Consider the following 17,092-nt stretch of genomic DNA (forward strand, 5'->3'; position numbering starts at 1 on the left):
AAACTGGACCGACACCAGTAATACACCAGTCACACCAATAACACACCAGCAACACCGGTGACACACCAGTAACACCAGTAACACATAAGCAACACACCAGTAACACCAGTAATACACCAATGACACACCAGCAACACCAGCAAAACACCAGTAATATCAGTCAAACACCACTGTCACACCAGTAACAACAGTAACACAGAAACAGACAGAAACACACCAGTTATATACCAGCAACACAACAGTAACACCATTAAAACACAAATAACACACTGGTGACACACTAGCAACGCCAGTAGTACCAGTAACACACCAGTATCACCTGTGAGACACCAAAGACACACTCAAGTGACACACCAGTAACACACCGATAAAACCAGTAACACACCAGTGACACACCATTAACACAGTCAGGCACCAGTCACACACCACTAACACCAGTCACACACCAGTCACACACCACTAACACCAGTAACAGACAGTGACACACCATTGACACACCATTAACACCAGTAACAGACAGTGACACACCATTAACACCAGTAACAGACAGTGACACACCATTGACACACCATTAACACCAGTAACAGACAGTGACACACCATTAACACGCCACTTACACCAGTCACACACCACTAACACCAGTCACACACCAGTAACACACCAATAACACCAGTAACACCAGTAACAGACAGTAACACACCATTAACACGCCACTTACACCAGTCACGCACCAGTCACACACCAGTAACACCAGTCACACAGCAGTAACACACGTATAACACCAGTAACAGACAGTGACACACCACAAACACTAGTCACAAACCACTAACTCCAGTCACACACCACGAACACCAGTGACAGACAGTGACACACCATTGACACACCACTAACACCAGTAACAGACAGTAACACACCATTAACACCAGTAACAGACAGTGACACACCATTAACACACTACTAACACCAGTCACAGACCAGTAACACACCACAAACACCAGTCACACACCAGTAACACACCAATAACACCAGTAACAGACAGTGACACACCATTAACACACTACTAACACCAGTCACACACCAGTCACACACCACTAACACCAGTAACAGACAGTAACACACCATTAACACGCCACTTACACCAGTCACGCACCAGTAACACCAGTCACACAGCAATAACACACGAATAACACCAGTAACAGACAGTGACACACCACAAACACTAGTCACAAACCACTAACTCCAGTCACACACCAGTAACTCTCTGGGAATGTCGGGACGAGTGAAGCCGTCTCCTGATTGGACGAAGAGAAACGTGACACTAGACTAGGATCAGCTGACTGTCGGTCGTCTGAGCTGCAACACGAGACGTCAGACTGAAGGAAACAGCTGACGAAGCTCAGACAGAAACGTGAGAGAGAAGCTTCAGCGAGGAAGAATAACTGGTTTCTGTCATGTTACTGGTTTCTGTCATGTTACTGGTTCTGTCATGTTACTGGTTTCTGTCATGTTACTGGTTCTGTCATGTTACTGGTTTCTGTAATGTTACTGGTAGTCAGGTGGATCTCTCCTGTGGACTCAGTGTTTCTGTCCTGTGGAGACTTTCACCGTCTGTGTTGTGATCTGATCTCAGGTGTCGTCGCTCTACGTGACCCCGACGCTCGCCGCTGCTCTCTGGAAGCGGCTCAGAGCTCTGCTGTCTGCTTCCTGCGTGAAGAGCTTAACCACAGCGAGACACAGAGCAGCTGCTGCTGTCTGTACCGACGCTCGCTGTGTTCGAGTCAGCCGCTGCTAATCCGCCGTCAGAAAGGTCCGACCGACAAGTGTGTCTGAAGGAGTGTAGAGTGACTGGACAGAGAAATGTCTGTTTATTTTGAGAGCTTGATTTGAAACTAAGGCCTTAATGAAGAGTTGGAACGTAAAACGCCACAACAACACCAAACAAAACTTTTATTTGCACAGTAAAACAGCAGAAACACAAACAACAAAAGAGAAGAAACTAATTGTGCAGGTGAGATTTAGTGATCTCACCTCATTACAAATTATAAACAGATACAAAAGTCATGTGATCAGCAAAAAATAAACAAACAAGCACAAACCAAGCAAAGAAACAAAACAGATAAAATAATGTGTGTGTGTGTATTTACTGAAGCACACTTGTGTTAAGTCGACTCCTTACGACAGAGAAGGAGAGAAAGATCAATTATAATCAGATATGATCAGTTTAAACAGTTAAGTTTGGTTCATCAGACGTGTCTTAAGCTTATATTTGAATTTATTGCAATTCCACATCTGAGCTCCTCGGTATCTAACAGAGAACTGACAGATCCCAGTAAACGTTTAGCATGTCTTGTATTATAGTTGTGTTCTATCCTCAAAACACGGACGTAAAACTGGACGGTTGAAGCCGTGATATCAAGACTCAGTAATGAACACTTACACCAGCGTCAGTGACATCACACCTGTTGCGTCCAGGTTTTGGTGACACAACGCAGTCTGGAGTTTTTATAGTGAAACATCATCATGTGAAGCAGCCTTACTGGCCCTTTGATGCAGTGGAAACTTGTTAAGTGGACCTTGAAGACTTGTATTTGAGTCCCGCTGGTCTGGACGGAGCTTTACAGTCTCACACATGTGAAGAAGACTGAGGTGACGTCTGGGGACGCTGTGGTTTCCTAATGACCTTCAGATCAACTAACTTCCTCTCTGCACTTGTTGCATCTGTCAGTAGATGATTTCCAGAGAGAAAAAACAAGCCGCAACTGATGCGTCAACATGAAGAAGGGAGGAGGGAGGAAAAGAGGAAACGTTAGCGGCTCACCAGAACCCTCACATACAGATCCTGAATCAGCCGTCTGTGTGTTTGAGCTGCGAGACGTTTGATATTCTCACGAATCATCTGTTTTTTTTCTCTCGTCTGCTGAGTTTGTGTCAGCGGCAGGAAAACATCAGATATTTGTGTTTGTTGGATCTCAAATGAACAGATGGAGACTTTGTTTGAGCGGAAGTCTCCTTTAACTCGGGGTCTGTGTGCGTGTGTGTGTGTGTGTTTGTGTGTGTGTGTGTGTCTGATTAGCAGTTAGTTTCTAATACAATCTGCCCGACCATCTGTTTAACTCAACACCACACACACTGTTCTGTGTGTGTGTGTGTGTGTGTGTGTGTGTGTGTGTGTGTGTGTGTGTGTGTGTGTGTGTGTGTGTGTGCGCTCCTGGGAATATGTCGTTCCATGTTTTATGTATGTTCGCATACCAGCACAGGTGCTGCTCATTCCTTTGAATGAAACAGTCTTTTGACTCCGGTAAACAACGCAGAGTCGTCAAAGTTAAACCTGGTTCAACACAACACGATGTCATCAGACAAGACCGGTCACACACACACACACACACACACACACACACACACACACACACACACACACACACACGCAAACACACACCTGGTGACTTTGTAACGTGAACGCTGTGTTTTCCACTGATCACCTCCTCGCGATCATTGTGATGAAATATAAAACAAATATAAAAGACTGGACTTCCTGGATCAGATTTCATGTCTCAGCTGTTCCTGAAGCAACAGGACTGATTAGTTCCAGCTTCTTAAATGTAGATACTTCTGTTTTTTTTAGTCCTCTATGACAGTAAACTGAATATTTTTGGGTTGTGGACAAAACGAGACATTTAAAGACGTCATCTTGGGCTTTGAGAAACACATTTTTCACCATTTTCTGACATTTTCTGAACCAAAAAACTAATTGATTAATCTAGAAAACAATAGAGGAAGAACAGAAGGAAATAACAACATTCACACATGATATTTAAAGGCAGTGTGAAAATAACTTCATATTATATATGACATCATTAGATTATTAATAGTGAAGCATCAGTGTTAGAGCAGCATGTTACTGTTGTAGCTGCTGGAGGTGGAGCTAGTTTACACTACTTTATATACAGTTAGCTAGTTTAGTCCAGTGGTTCCCAACCTAGGGGTCGGGCCCCTCCAAAGGGTCAGCAGATAAATCTGAGGGGTGGTGAGATGATTAATGGGAGAGGAAAGAAGAAAAAACAAAGTTCTGATACACAAATCTGTTTTCAGTTTTTGGACTTTTTCTCTAATCTTTGATTTTTGCTGAAATATTGGATCATTTGAACATTTATGTAAATGTAAGCATGTGAGAAGTTTAGAGGGAAAAATCACTATTTGGTGGAGCTGTTAACAACTCATAGACATGTGAAATGTGACCCCGACTACACACTGCTTTTTGTAAGACGTACTTTAAAAAGCTTGTTATATTATCCATTGTGTCAAATCTTCATCTGAAAAGTAACTAAAGCTGTTAAATAAATGTAGTGGAGTAGAAAGTACAATATTTCCCTCTGAAATGTAGTGGAGTGGAAGTATAAAGTAGCATCACATGGAAATATTCAAGTAAAGTACAAGTACCTCAAAATTGCACTTAAGTACAGCACTTGAGTGAATGTTACTTCCCACTACTGTCAGGATCCGTGTGACGGTTTTCCTCTCGTGCAGATGCTTCTTTACCTTCCTTCACACCGGCTGCAGTGAGTTTCTTGGCCTCCGCTCGTGTCTTTGTGTTGCGTCCTCTAAATTTAACCTTGAGTTCGCTAGAAGACTCCTCCTGCCTCACTAACACAATGGAGCATTGAAAAATGACATTTAAAAAAAAGTCCCAGAATAATGTCGTCATCACTGTGGATAGAAATTCCTTGCAACTAGTCCCCCCCCCCACCCTCCCCCACAAATAAGAACTTCCTATAAAAACAGTAGACAGTGAGGTCTGATGATTATCTTCAGGGACCTCAGTGAACTCTACATCACAGCGGCTTGTTCATGTTTTATTGCCTCAAAGGAGATTTAATGACACTGATGAGAAGAAAAAGACCTTTTAATGTCAAAGAGAAACCAGATCTCCACAATTAATTAAAATATATATATTCAGTATAATACATCATCTGTTTAACATGTAAAATAAATGTTAGTGGAGTAAAAAGTATATTGCAGGAAATGGAAATACTTGAGTAAATTGCACTCGGTTATTTTCCACCATCAGCTTTCATTTATATTATCAGTTCTGCATTGAAATATCTGCTGTGAAAAGGGTTTGTTGTGTTGTCTAATATTTCATATCAACATCTCAAAGCAATTTGTGTTCAGGAGGAAACTGTGTGAATCGACGCTCCTGTAGGAGAAAACACTGTGATTTAGGTGAACTGACCCTTTAATGTGATGATTCCTGTAAGGAACACTGAAAACCCAACAGCAAAACTTCAGTCTGACTTCAAAGGATCTGTATGTGTGTGTGTGTGTGTGTGTGTGTGTGTGTGTGTGTGTGTGTGTTGATGTGATTCATCTGTTCCTGTAGATGAAAGAGTTGCTGGTTCGATTCCTCTGAGACTCGCAGCCAGCGGCCGCCTGCTGCTGATCTGCACCAGGACGACACACACACACACACACCGACCCTGAGGGAGAGTGTGTGTGTGTGTGTGTGGTTTACATTCATTTCATCTCTAACTGAATCACAATTCATGTTTTTTTTTTTTGTTTTGCATAAATTTCTACAAAACAGTTTCATGTACAGTAAATGAGTGTTTACACGCACAGCGGGATGTTCTTCTCTCTGGAGTATTGTGGAGCATCGGTATCGGCTGAGTTAAAGCTGACCAAATGTGAATCTTTTGTTTCCTCAGCCTAGCTAGTGTCGCAGCGCTGTTCTCCTTCACAACATCTGGCCTCTACAGAGCAGCGTTTCACTGCAGATGAGAGTCAGCGTGAGAGATCAGAGTAGAGAAGCTTCATCTAGCAGCTCCTCATGTTTAGCTGCACTGAGCGTCACTTTCAGCTTTGCTTAAAATGACAAACGTGTCGGGCGGCAGCTCGTATCAGCTGTCACTGATTAATACGGATTCTGTGAGTAACTTGATGACAAAGTGTTTGTTGTCGGTTTGTGTGTGTGTGTGTGGACTCAACCAAAGATCCTTTGTGAGGGAAGAAGCTCCACTTTGTACCACCGCCGTACAATCAGTGTCTCTGTATTTCCAACAACAGAGTGAGATGTCTTCTCTCTAGAGGATCTCCACTTCAAGTACCCAGTTATGATCTGGTCTTTATGGTTCACCAGGGTAGAATATTGTCTGTATTGTTGTAATTTAAGTGTTAAAACAGAGCATGTATGTTTCTTTTGTTTCTTTGTCAGCGCTGGAGAAACGTCTTCATAACAGATTTGTAATTTTGGATCAATTTTGGGTCATTTCAGCAGCTTTAGTTCAGCGTTTGGTATAATTGTGCTCTGGATGAAGGCGTCTCCATAGGTATCTAGAGCCATTCTGCAGACCAAACCGATCATAAAAAATGTTATCACTATATAATCTGTTGTTTATTTTCTGAATTAATAATTAGTCTGTAAAACGTCAGGAAATAGTGGAAACAGGTTCTCAAAGCGTCCTGTCAACATATTTAATAACTTGTTTAGTCCAAAACCCAAAGATATTCAGTGAAATAATCACTTTCAAGAAGAAATGATTCATTTTTTTTGGAGCTGCAATGTTGATGATAATCAAGTAATCGATCAGTCAAAAGAAAGAAAATTAATCGACAACTATTTTGATGATAAATTAATCATTTCAGACATTTTTTTTATTTCTAGATTCTTAAATGTGAGGATTTCCTGCTTGCTTTGTCATATACGTACGATAGTATATTAAATATTCTTTGGTTTTTGGTCTGTTGATCTATGATATGATTTATTGATGGATTATAGACAAAAAAACAAAAATCCAAGTGACAACATGTATAAGTGAAAACAGTTATTTACAACATGCTCCTGAGATGTTAAAAGAAACATAAAGAAGCTGAAGACGTTCAACATGAAACTAAACAATAAAATCTTGAAATCTAAGAACACACATCATCATGTGAGGTGTTCGGAGGGCGACTGAGGATGAGTTGAAACAAACAAGAAACTCACAAAGACTTGGGGGGGCTGGGCGAGGAAGATGGGGGGGGGGGGGATCTATTGTTGATCCCAGATTAAGGCGTGGCCTTCGAACAGATTATACTAACACACACACACACACACACACACACACACACACACACACACACACACACTGTCGAGTGGAGTGTGAATGAAGCGTCCTTGATCTCACCCACTGCTGAGCCTCCCCCCCCCCACCACCTCCATCTCTCCCATCCCTCGAATTCCCCCCTTCTCCATTTTCACACACACACACACACACACACACACACACACACACACATACCTCCTCCCCCCCCGTGTGTGTGTCAGATCACACTCACACTGCCTGTGTGTGTAGCTGGAGGTGATATTAATAATCCATAAAGCGGCTGGTTTCTCTCGATCGCTCCCTGTGGAGTCAACACACACACACACACACACACACACACTTATGCACATACACACTCTCTCACACACACTCTCTCTCTCTCACACACACACACACACATTGCTAACCAGCTGTCTTACTGCCTGACAGACAGACAGACAGTAAGACAGATAGGATGTTGGAGTCACCACTTTCTGCTTTTACACTGCTGTGTGTGTGTGTGTGTGTGTGTGTGTGTGTGTGTGTGTGTTGCAGGTTTATACTTAGTTTGCACTGCAGGAACTTTTCCGGGAACTTTACCTACATTCGTTTCCACTAGATGCAGCCACAGTTAGTCCCTGACACCAGAAAAGTCCCTGATACTAATTTAGGACTTTTGTCCATTTTCAAGCCAAATAAGCTGCAGGAACTAAATCATGAACAAGTAGCAAATTTCCACCAAAGAAAACTAGGAACCTTTTTAGAAACTCACAAACTTTATCTGCATTCCAACCAGAAGAACAGGGTCCACCAAAAAGTCCCTGCTCTGGGTGTCTGATGGTTTGAGAACTTTTGGGGAAGGTCTCTATTAAACGTCAAGTCACCATTGGTTCGTCCAATCGGCTTGCTTCCATTAGTGTAAAAAGTTGTGAAAGCACCATATAAATATAGTCTATTTTGCATTTATTGAAGTTAAAAATAAACTCATATGTAGTTTGACTTCATTATGAGTCTAAAAACGGAGATAACTCACCCCGAGAATCCTGCATGGAGCAAAACACTCAGGGCAAGAGCCTCGTTTTTTTTATTAATGATATTAATAAATAATGATGTTAATGAATAATGTGAGTACATGATTTGTCTAATCTTCACAGTTTTCGGATGTGATGAAACACAAACAGGACTGTGCAAAAGAAATTTTAGTTTCTGAGTTAAGTTTCTAATTTTAATTCCTGGTTTAGTTTCTAAGTTTAGTTCCTTGCTGAGTTCCCGAGTTTTGGTTCTTATTTAGTTTCTGAGTTTAGTTCTTTAGTTTAGTTTCAGATCCTTGTTTTTCTATTATAATGTGAATACAGCATGATTTGTCTAATCTGTAGTTTTCAGATGTAATGAACCAAAAACAGGACTGTGTAAAAGGAAATTTAGTTCCTGAGTTTAGTTTCTGAGTTTAGATTCTGAGTTTAGTTTCTGAGTTTAGTTTCTTAGTTTAGATTCTGAGTTTACTTCCTTGTTTCATTCCTGAGTTAAGTTCCTGTGACTCCATAGTTCCTGGAACTATTTGGTGGAAAAGGTGCATTTTACATTACTCTTGATGCTTCACAGTGAGTGCACGTTGGTTGCTCCTCTGCTCAGAGTGAAATCTGAAGCTCCAGACCGGGTTTAGGACTGGACTTGACTCAGTTTCATGATGGGGTTTAAGCTGAAATGATACCTTCTGTGTCCACTAGGGTCCACTAGGGTCTGCATGACGTAGAGTCAGTCATCAGGGGGCGTACGCGTGGGCTCTGTGCGGACATCGGCATCCATTTGTTGTGACCACTCAGACCTTGTCTGCACCAGTCCACGCTGTCACAACGCTGTCTTCCTGTAGACTCCGATCTACTGTGCATGTGTGAAACGCGTCCTCCAGGCGGACTCCAGAAAGTATAAACAGAGCTACTATTTGTCCATGGTGTCCACAGCTGTCCCTGTATGCGTCCACTCAGGAGTGTATCTGTGCCCTTAGTGTTGACTGGGATCCAGCTGCAGTGGAGTTCAGTTCAAACTGTGACACCAGAGACCTGGACAGAGAGCAATGAAACTGTCTCCATAGTTTAAGTCAGGCGTGTCCCTCTGATGGTCGAGGTAACCATGGTGATGGTCGAGGTAACCATGGTGATGAAGAGTATGGCTGACGGCGAGGAGAGAGGGACCTCTGAATGATAGTAATACCAACACATGTGTGTGTGTGTGATCTAATTGGCTGTGATGAAAAATTCTCTTTGATGTTGAAGTGAAGTCAGAACGCCTGAAGAACCAGAACCAGTTGGCAAAACAGTCAGTGAAACAGTCAGCAAAACAGTCCTTGAACCGGTCAGCAACACAGTCAGTGAAACAGCCAGTAAACCAGTTAGTGAAACAGTCAGTAAACCAGTAAGTGAACCAGTAGTGTGTGTGTGTGTGTGTGTTTCCAGGCTACAGCTTCAGACAAAAACATACTTCCTGTGACAAACAGCTGACTTCCTGTCTTTCTTTACTTTCTCTGAGTCTGTGTCCTGAATCTCTCCGTCATTAACTCGTTCATTGTTTGGTCGTGGTGCCCGTTGCTAAGGGTAACCGCCCTAAATCCCTCAACGACTTCAGGCCGAGCCCTCAGAAGGAGCGCCAGGCTTTGAAGCCAATTTGACATAGCGGCCAAACTGTGTAATTACAACGTCATGTGATGCTTTTGGGCCCAAAAAAGACTTTTTCCCATAGACTTACATTATGAAAGAGACGTCTGTAAATCGGCAGATACATTTCTTTGAGCATCACAACCCCAACAAAATGACTCGTCTCACTATCAGAATTTGATCTGGATAGTGAATTGGATGTTTCTAGTGAGCATGCTCTATGCATGCATTGGACACATAGAGCATGTACAGTATGTTTTCATCCGAGTAATTTCTCTACAGCAGGAAGTGGCTTTTTGGTTTTATGCACCACTGAGTAACTTTCATAGGAGTGAACGGGGCCCCGCCTCCGACGCTGTATCTAGTTCTCTTTATACATCCATACTTCAGGCCTGTTGCCTCCTTGGTTCATTAAAAAAACTAGTTAAAGGAGCACTTTTAGCTAAACCTGAGTGCCTTCTGGACCCTTTTCCTTTGCTTACAGGGTTAAGAGGGGTGTGCAAGATGCTACCATCAGCTTATTTAACCTTCTATATAAACATCTAGATAGCAAGACCCCATGCAAGGCTGCTTTTTGTTGACTTCTCATCAGCTTTTGCAACTATTCAGCCACGCATGCTAGTTGAGAAATTAGCAATTTCGGCTTAGACTCAAGCATCATAAGCTGAGTTCTTGATTTCCTCACTAACAGAGCTCAAAGAGCAAGGGTGAATGGGAAACTGTCTAGTGAGCAAACATCATCCACCGGCTCGCCTCAGGGCTGCGTTCTCCCCCCTCTCTTGTATATTTTATACACAAACGACTGTCGCAGCCGTTATGCCAACAGAGACATTGAGTTTGCTGACAACTCTGCAATTGTTAGCCTTCTTGGTGATGATGAAGTTGGTCACGGCTGTCAGCGATTTTGTTTCTTGGTGTGGAAATGCTTTTCTACAATTATTAATTAATATGTATAGACTTCAGACGACCTCCCCCATCTCCCCAGAGCAGTGTTGTCAAGGGTCAGGCAGTGGAACCAATGGTAACCAATTATAAATACTGGGCACTATGATTGATAACCACCTGAAATTTGATCCAAACATTGAAATGTTGTGTTAGAAAGGCCACCTTTTTTGCTTAAGGAAACTTGCTAAATTCCAGATTCATAAGACTCTAATGAAACTATTCTATACAGCTTTTATTGAGTCTGTCTCATTTTCTATTAACTGCTTGTACGGCAACCTTGGTGCCAAAGAGAAGAATGCCCTTGATAAGATTGTGAAGGCGGCAAGTAAGACAGTGGGAGTACAGTTCAGTAGTTTGAATCACATATTCAACAAGCAGGTGCTTAATAAAGCTAAGAACCATTCGATCAGAAAATGCCCATCCTCTTAGCTCAGAGTACAAGCTGTTACCATCTGGCCTATGTTTAAATTCCTCTGTGGCCACAAAAAATAGGTACAAAAATTCCTTCATCCCTGTCTCCATCCGAGCCTTGAATGCTGTTGGTAGGAGGAAGAAACTGCTGCTTTTATTGATTAGCCCATTACCTCGGTGATGGTGATGATGTTGATTATGATGATGGTAATGATACAGACTGTGACGATTATTAATATTGAGGGGCAGTACATTATATTTGTAGCAATGATTGGGGGCTTATGGTGGATACTTACTTGTCTATGTAAACTGTTGTATGTTTCTGTGGAATATATTGTATGTTTTTATGCTTGCTGTAGCACAAATTGCCCTCTTGGGACAAATAATAAGCTTGAACATGAACTCGTTCACTCATCTCTCTCTCTAAAGACTCTGCAGTAAACTCAGATTTCACATTTCATCAGTCGTCACTTTGTGTCGTCACGTGCAGCTGTCGACTCATTTTAACATTGATGAAATGTTAGCAGGAAGTTCTAAAGTTAACTGCTGTACAATAAACAAGAAGTTCAGATTTTTTCAACATTGTGCTTAAAAAACATCAGGAAGGGAATTACTGAGGCCGCTAGAGGGCGCTGTCACTGCAACGTAAACATCGTTTTGATGATGATGATGATGATGATGATGATGATGACAGGCTGCTTTCCAGAGGTGGAGCCTAAACAGGATGATGTCATTCAGTTAGACCTCAAAGATCTCAACATTAAACGTCCTGATCTCCAGACGATGATCCTGCTTACATTTGAATGATCACATGACCTTTAGCGCCACCTTCTGCACAAACAGATTCTTGAAGTTTTTTATATGATTTTTTCCGTCTTGTGCCTGAATCTTCCTAATGGATGTTGACCCGAATTTTGGGGTCTTAAATTTTTGGTTTGCATCCAAATTTGGATTATTTTTAGCTGAATTTTTTGGTTGTCTCTCAACCAGATTTGGGTTTTTTTTACTCAAGTTTTGTAGATTTTCTTGAATCTTGTTTGTTTCTGTACCTGATTTTTTTGTGTGATGTCCTAACAGAATTTCAGAGTTTTTACTCAAATCTCCTGTCATGTATCTTGTGTTGGTCGCACCAAAATTTGACGGGTTTTACTTCAATTTTGGTGTTTTGTACAATTATTAAATTTGTGAGTTTTTCCCTCAGACTACTCTGAACAATGTTGTTTGTTCTCACTGCGGCCTGAAGGAGCGCTGGCTGTTTTTACTTCATATTTTGTTGTTTTCTTCAGCTCAGCGAGGTCTCATCACACCACCGAGTGACATCCGCTGATGTCACATTACCCGAGGCCTGCTGCGTATTTGAAATAAGTTGTTCCACAGCAGGGCCATTGAAGGAAACTTTATTGAAAAGAGGATCTTTACAGCAGCACACTGAACTGGCTTTATTGGAACTCCGGGCTCTTTATTTAAATGAACTCTGCTGACAAAGGCTGCCTGAACAAAAGGAGTGAATTTAAATGAACTTTATTGAAAGACTCGGGGTGAACAGTGTTAATGAACAGTGTGGCCTCAACAGAGAGGCTTTATTGAAACACAGTCTGCTGACAAAGACAAACTAAACGACAGAATCAAAATGAAGTTTAATGAAGAGCCAAGCTTATTCAGCTGATTCAAATAACTTTATTGACGGGATGGAGCCTCAGTGTTGACAGTCTGCAGTGTGTTCACTGTAACATGTTTAAACAGCAGCGTGAAGTCAGGATGTGTGTGTGTGTTCATGCTGTTTGTAATGAAGGAGGAAGTTCCTCTTGTCGGGTAGAATGAGCTGTATTTACTGTCTCCCTGTTTCCATTTCCTCTCCTGGTACTGCCTCTTCCTTCCTTCTTCCTGTCTGTCTCTCTTTGTCTGTCTGTCTGTCTCTCTTTTGCCTGGTGAGCTGGCAGATGGATGAAATAAAGCAAAAACTTGCAAAAGAGGAGCTTCTTAAAATCCCCAGTGATTCAGGGAAGTAAAACGGCGTTGTGGAAATATTCTGACCTTGGTGCAGGTGGGTCGCTGTGTCATATTCTGTGTTGGTGTGTTGTCAGATGAGTTATGATTTATGAGCAAAGCAAACGTAAAATTATCTGAGAAGAAGAAATGACACTAATATAGCCTCGCTCTTTGGTCGGGTTCAGGGTCAGTCGGGTCTGACGGGTGCAGGTACGAGTCTGGTTCAGATCTCAGTTTTAGGCGCACACAGAACTCGACATAACTTTTCTTCTGTTGTATTTCTGACAAACCAGCTTCTCAACTAATGTCGGCTGTAGTAATAAATCACTTCTGCTGTTACCACGGTAACCACAGATGTTTCCAAATGAGCTGTTAACACAGAAACGCGGGACATGAAAGTGAAATCATTCGGACTCGTTGGACTCTGGAGAAGAAAATGTTGGGACTGTTCCTTTAAGCACCCCCCCCCCACCTCCTCGTCTCAGTGTGAACGTTCAGATTACAGACTGGAATAATGTGTCACTGCCATCACAGTGAAGATTATACAGTGTGATTGTCAAAGTGTGTGTGTGTGTATGTGTGTGTGTGTGTGTGTGTGTGGGTATAATTGGTATCTTGGAGTGCAGCTGTCTTCAGTCACCGGCATCTGTTACACCCCCAACTTAGAAACACACACACACACACACACACACACACACACACACACACACACACACACACTTATTTTCTATATATTCATATATTCAGTAAACCTTTATTTTATGTATTTAGCTTTAATGTTTCCTCTTTACTAAGGAAAAAACAAAGTAAAGAAAATAAAAGAGGTCAAATATTTTAACTGATTATATTATTAGAATGTGTTATAACATTATATCTTTATTATAAAGAGTTTTTATATTTTATAGCATATATGAAAACCAACAAGTCCTCCAAATTAAACAACCAAATATGTGGTTTGATCATGTGACTCCACAACGACACATAGGAGCGTTTTCTAATCTGGCGTCTCTATCGGCAGTAATCAGCAGGACGACATCATTTGTTTGTGTTTTCCAAAACTGTTACACATCACTGTTAAAGAATAATGATGTTTTATGATGTGACAACGCTGTGGTTCAGGTCTGGTTAGGTTTAAGCACAAAAACCACTTGGTTAGGTTTAGGGAAAGATCATGGTTTGGGTTAAAATGATCACTTTGTTAAGGTGGTGTGGGTTAAAGTTATTACTTCTACTTTAAAGTTAGGCGACCTTTGACCCTCGTGGTTGGAAACAGGAAACAAACATCAGTCTCCTGTGAAGTCCACACTGTTTCCTCTGAATGAGGAAAATTGGCAACTTTCATATGTGTCATCTGAATTGTGCCACTGCTAATTACCACAGCTGTTAGACGGCATCTGTCACTGTCAATGTAACTACAGGTCATTTTAGGCGACCGGCATTCCAACCTATTGTGTTGTTTTTCTTTATTTCCTTTATTTAACAGATACATTTTAAAAAGTCTCTTTTTGAAGTGAGACCTGGCTAAGAGGGGAACATAAGAATATTGTTACCTCCATAAACACAATACAGACAACCTAAACAACCTAAACTGCAACACACTAGAAAAGAGTAGAAATAATATCTGCTATAGTAATACATCGATGTAACCTTTGAATTCAGTTTGTCACATATGAACGAAAACTGTAACAAATACATAGTAATAACATCTGACCCCTAAGAACCTCATAGAGGATCTCAAGAACCTCATCAAGGACTACTGGAAATTCTTAAGGAATCTCAAGGCCCATCATAGACCAGTGGGAACCTCATCTTGAACCACTGGAACCTCACCAAGAACCACTGAAACCTTATCGAGAACCACTGGAACCTCATCTTGGACCGGTGGAACCTCATCTTGGATCGCTGGAACCTCATCTTGAACCATTAAAACCTCACCAAGAACCACTGAAACCTTATCGAGAACCACTGAAACCTCACCAAGAACCACTGAAACCTTATCAAGAACCACTGAAACCTCACCAAGAACCACTGAAACCTTATCGAGAACCACTGGAACCTCATCTTGGACTATGCGACCTCATTCAGGAGCACTGTATCTTTATTAAGTACAAATGGAACCTCGGTAAGGACCAAAGGAACCTCTTTGGTGTTCTCTTGAACATTTGTAGAAACTTCTGAAGGATCTCAGAACACTTTTAAGGTTCTCTGACATTTTCATTGAACATAATTTTGCTGCGTTTCTCTGAACAGACTGAAAGAAAGCATGCTGTGTTTTTAGCAGTCATGTTCATGCGCTGGACATTTGCGTTTCTGTTCAATTTGAGGTTCCTTATAGAACGTTAACTTCACACCGAGTTCAGTCAAACACTGAAACTAAATACAGAACATCTGCAGAGACTTCAGACATGCTGCGTGTTAGAATCTACACATTCAAATGCAGGAAAAATCTGCATCAAAAGACTGCTGCACATATGGACGAGTGTGTTCCATATATGCAGATTACAGCTCTTTAATGTCTCAGTTTGTAGAGTTACAACCATCAGATTAACTCCACAGCTTAGTGAATGGAAGGCAGGCAGCCTAATCTACTGTGTGTGTGTGTGTGTGTGTGTGTGTGTGTGTGTGTGTGTGTGTGTGTGTTTCAGGGTCAGGTTTAATGGGGATTAAATACTACTAAATACGACTGGTGGCCTATTTGGATGCTTCGGTTTTAATTTTTTGCAGAGAAAATGAAAATAAAAACTCTGAGTTCAGTGAGAGGAGCACAGAGAGTAGAAACAGTAGAAATATTAGAAATATCACAGTATTATCTCAGCTCAGGTTTGAGAGGACTTGATTAATTGATCGTGAATCAAAGTGTATTTATTTTATTTCACACACTGAATGAGAAACATAAAGTCTGCTGTCAACAGTAAACGTGCAGAGATACAGGAGAGACTTCACTGAGATGCTGCTGACTGTGTCTATGATGATGTGTGTCATCTATCATCCGATTATTGATCTTATTATTGATCTTTCTCTCAATATAGAAGATTGTTGAGTAGCTCAAATAATTCTATCAATTTTTTTTTAAATTGTTTAGACTTTTCACACACATAGTGTTCACTGTACAGCTGACTGGATTCTTTTTTTTTCTCAAATTATAATGTATACTTTGCTAAACTAGTTGAACTACTACACAATATTTCCCCTGGTGGGGAAATATGTTAATTCAGAGTATAAAATGAACACAATACAATGTTCCAAGATGGCTTCCTGTTCAGTCCACTGACAGTTGCTCTCTAGACGTACATGCCGAAGTTTTTCAGTGTTTTGTCAGAAAAATGTTTCTTTTCTAATGATGTGTGTGTGGAGAAAGTCTTTTTCACCAGCGTGTGTCACATGAACCTGCAATACTGAGTTTGGCTACAACTTTTCAGCTCTATAAATGATGGAGGCAAATATAATCACTTTTTTTAGATTTTCATGTGTTGTGAATATCAACAGTTAGACTACTCAAAAAAAGCAAAAATAAATGTTAAAATAAAATCTTGAATGTGTTCCAGAGCGTGTAAAGTGTTTCAGTGCGTTTTAGAGCATATAAAATGTTTTAGTGCGTTTCAGCTGCGTATTGAGGGTCAGGGATGTGGGCAGTAACTGCTCCTGAGATGTAAAATCGTATTTAATTGTCTCACCGGTGCTTTAAACAACACGCCCCTGCACCACACCAGACAGCAGCTGAGGTCACTCAGGTTCACTCAGCTGCTGCAGTCAGTGACCTCTGACCTCTGACTGACCTTCTGCTTCCAACTGTGTTTGTTATACAAATACATAAAATGCAAAATTAAACTTCTTACTTCTACAATAGAAACTAAATACAATTAAACCTGCACTATTTTCAGTGTTTTTAGTGTTTTCACAGTTTTTAGTGCAATTTCTCTCTGTGAGATGTTCTGATAGCCACATGCTGGTTTTTTGTTATTGAGACCAAACAGATAATAAACCTGCAGACGATGGCAGAACAAAGATAACTCAGACTGAGGAAGCTTCATATCTTCA

At 41.1% G+C, this 17,092-nt stretch overlaps 1 protein-coding gene across 2 annotated transcripts in view; it reads left to right on the top strand.

Moving 5' to 3' along the window:
* The window catches only part of plxnb3 (plexin B3), a 91,465-nt gene that overhangs the window by 2,504 nt on the left and 71,869 nt on the right, over positions 1–17,092 (top strand). Inside the window, exon 1 of one of the 2 annotated variants that reach the window (XM_067593399.1) lies at positions 12,983–13,109. The exons of the other annotated variant lie outside the window; for it this stretch is intronic. The gene's annotated coding sequence lies outside the window, so the exon portion shown is untranslated. Of the gene's footprint in view, positions 1–12,982; positions 13,110–17,092 lie in introns of those variants that run through there. 2 annotated transcript variants of the gene reach the window in all.

This window comes from Thunnus thynnus, chromosome 6 (assembly GCF_963924715.1).
Source record: "Thunnus thynnus chromosome 6, fThuThy2.1, whole genome shotgun sequence".
In the NCBI taxonomy this organism is placed as follows: domain Eukaryota; kingdom Metazoa; phylum Chordata; class Actinopteri; order Scombriformes; family Scombridae; genus Thunnus; species Thunnus thynnus.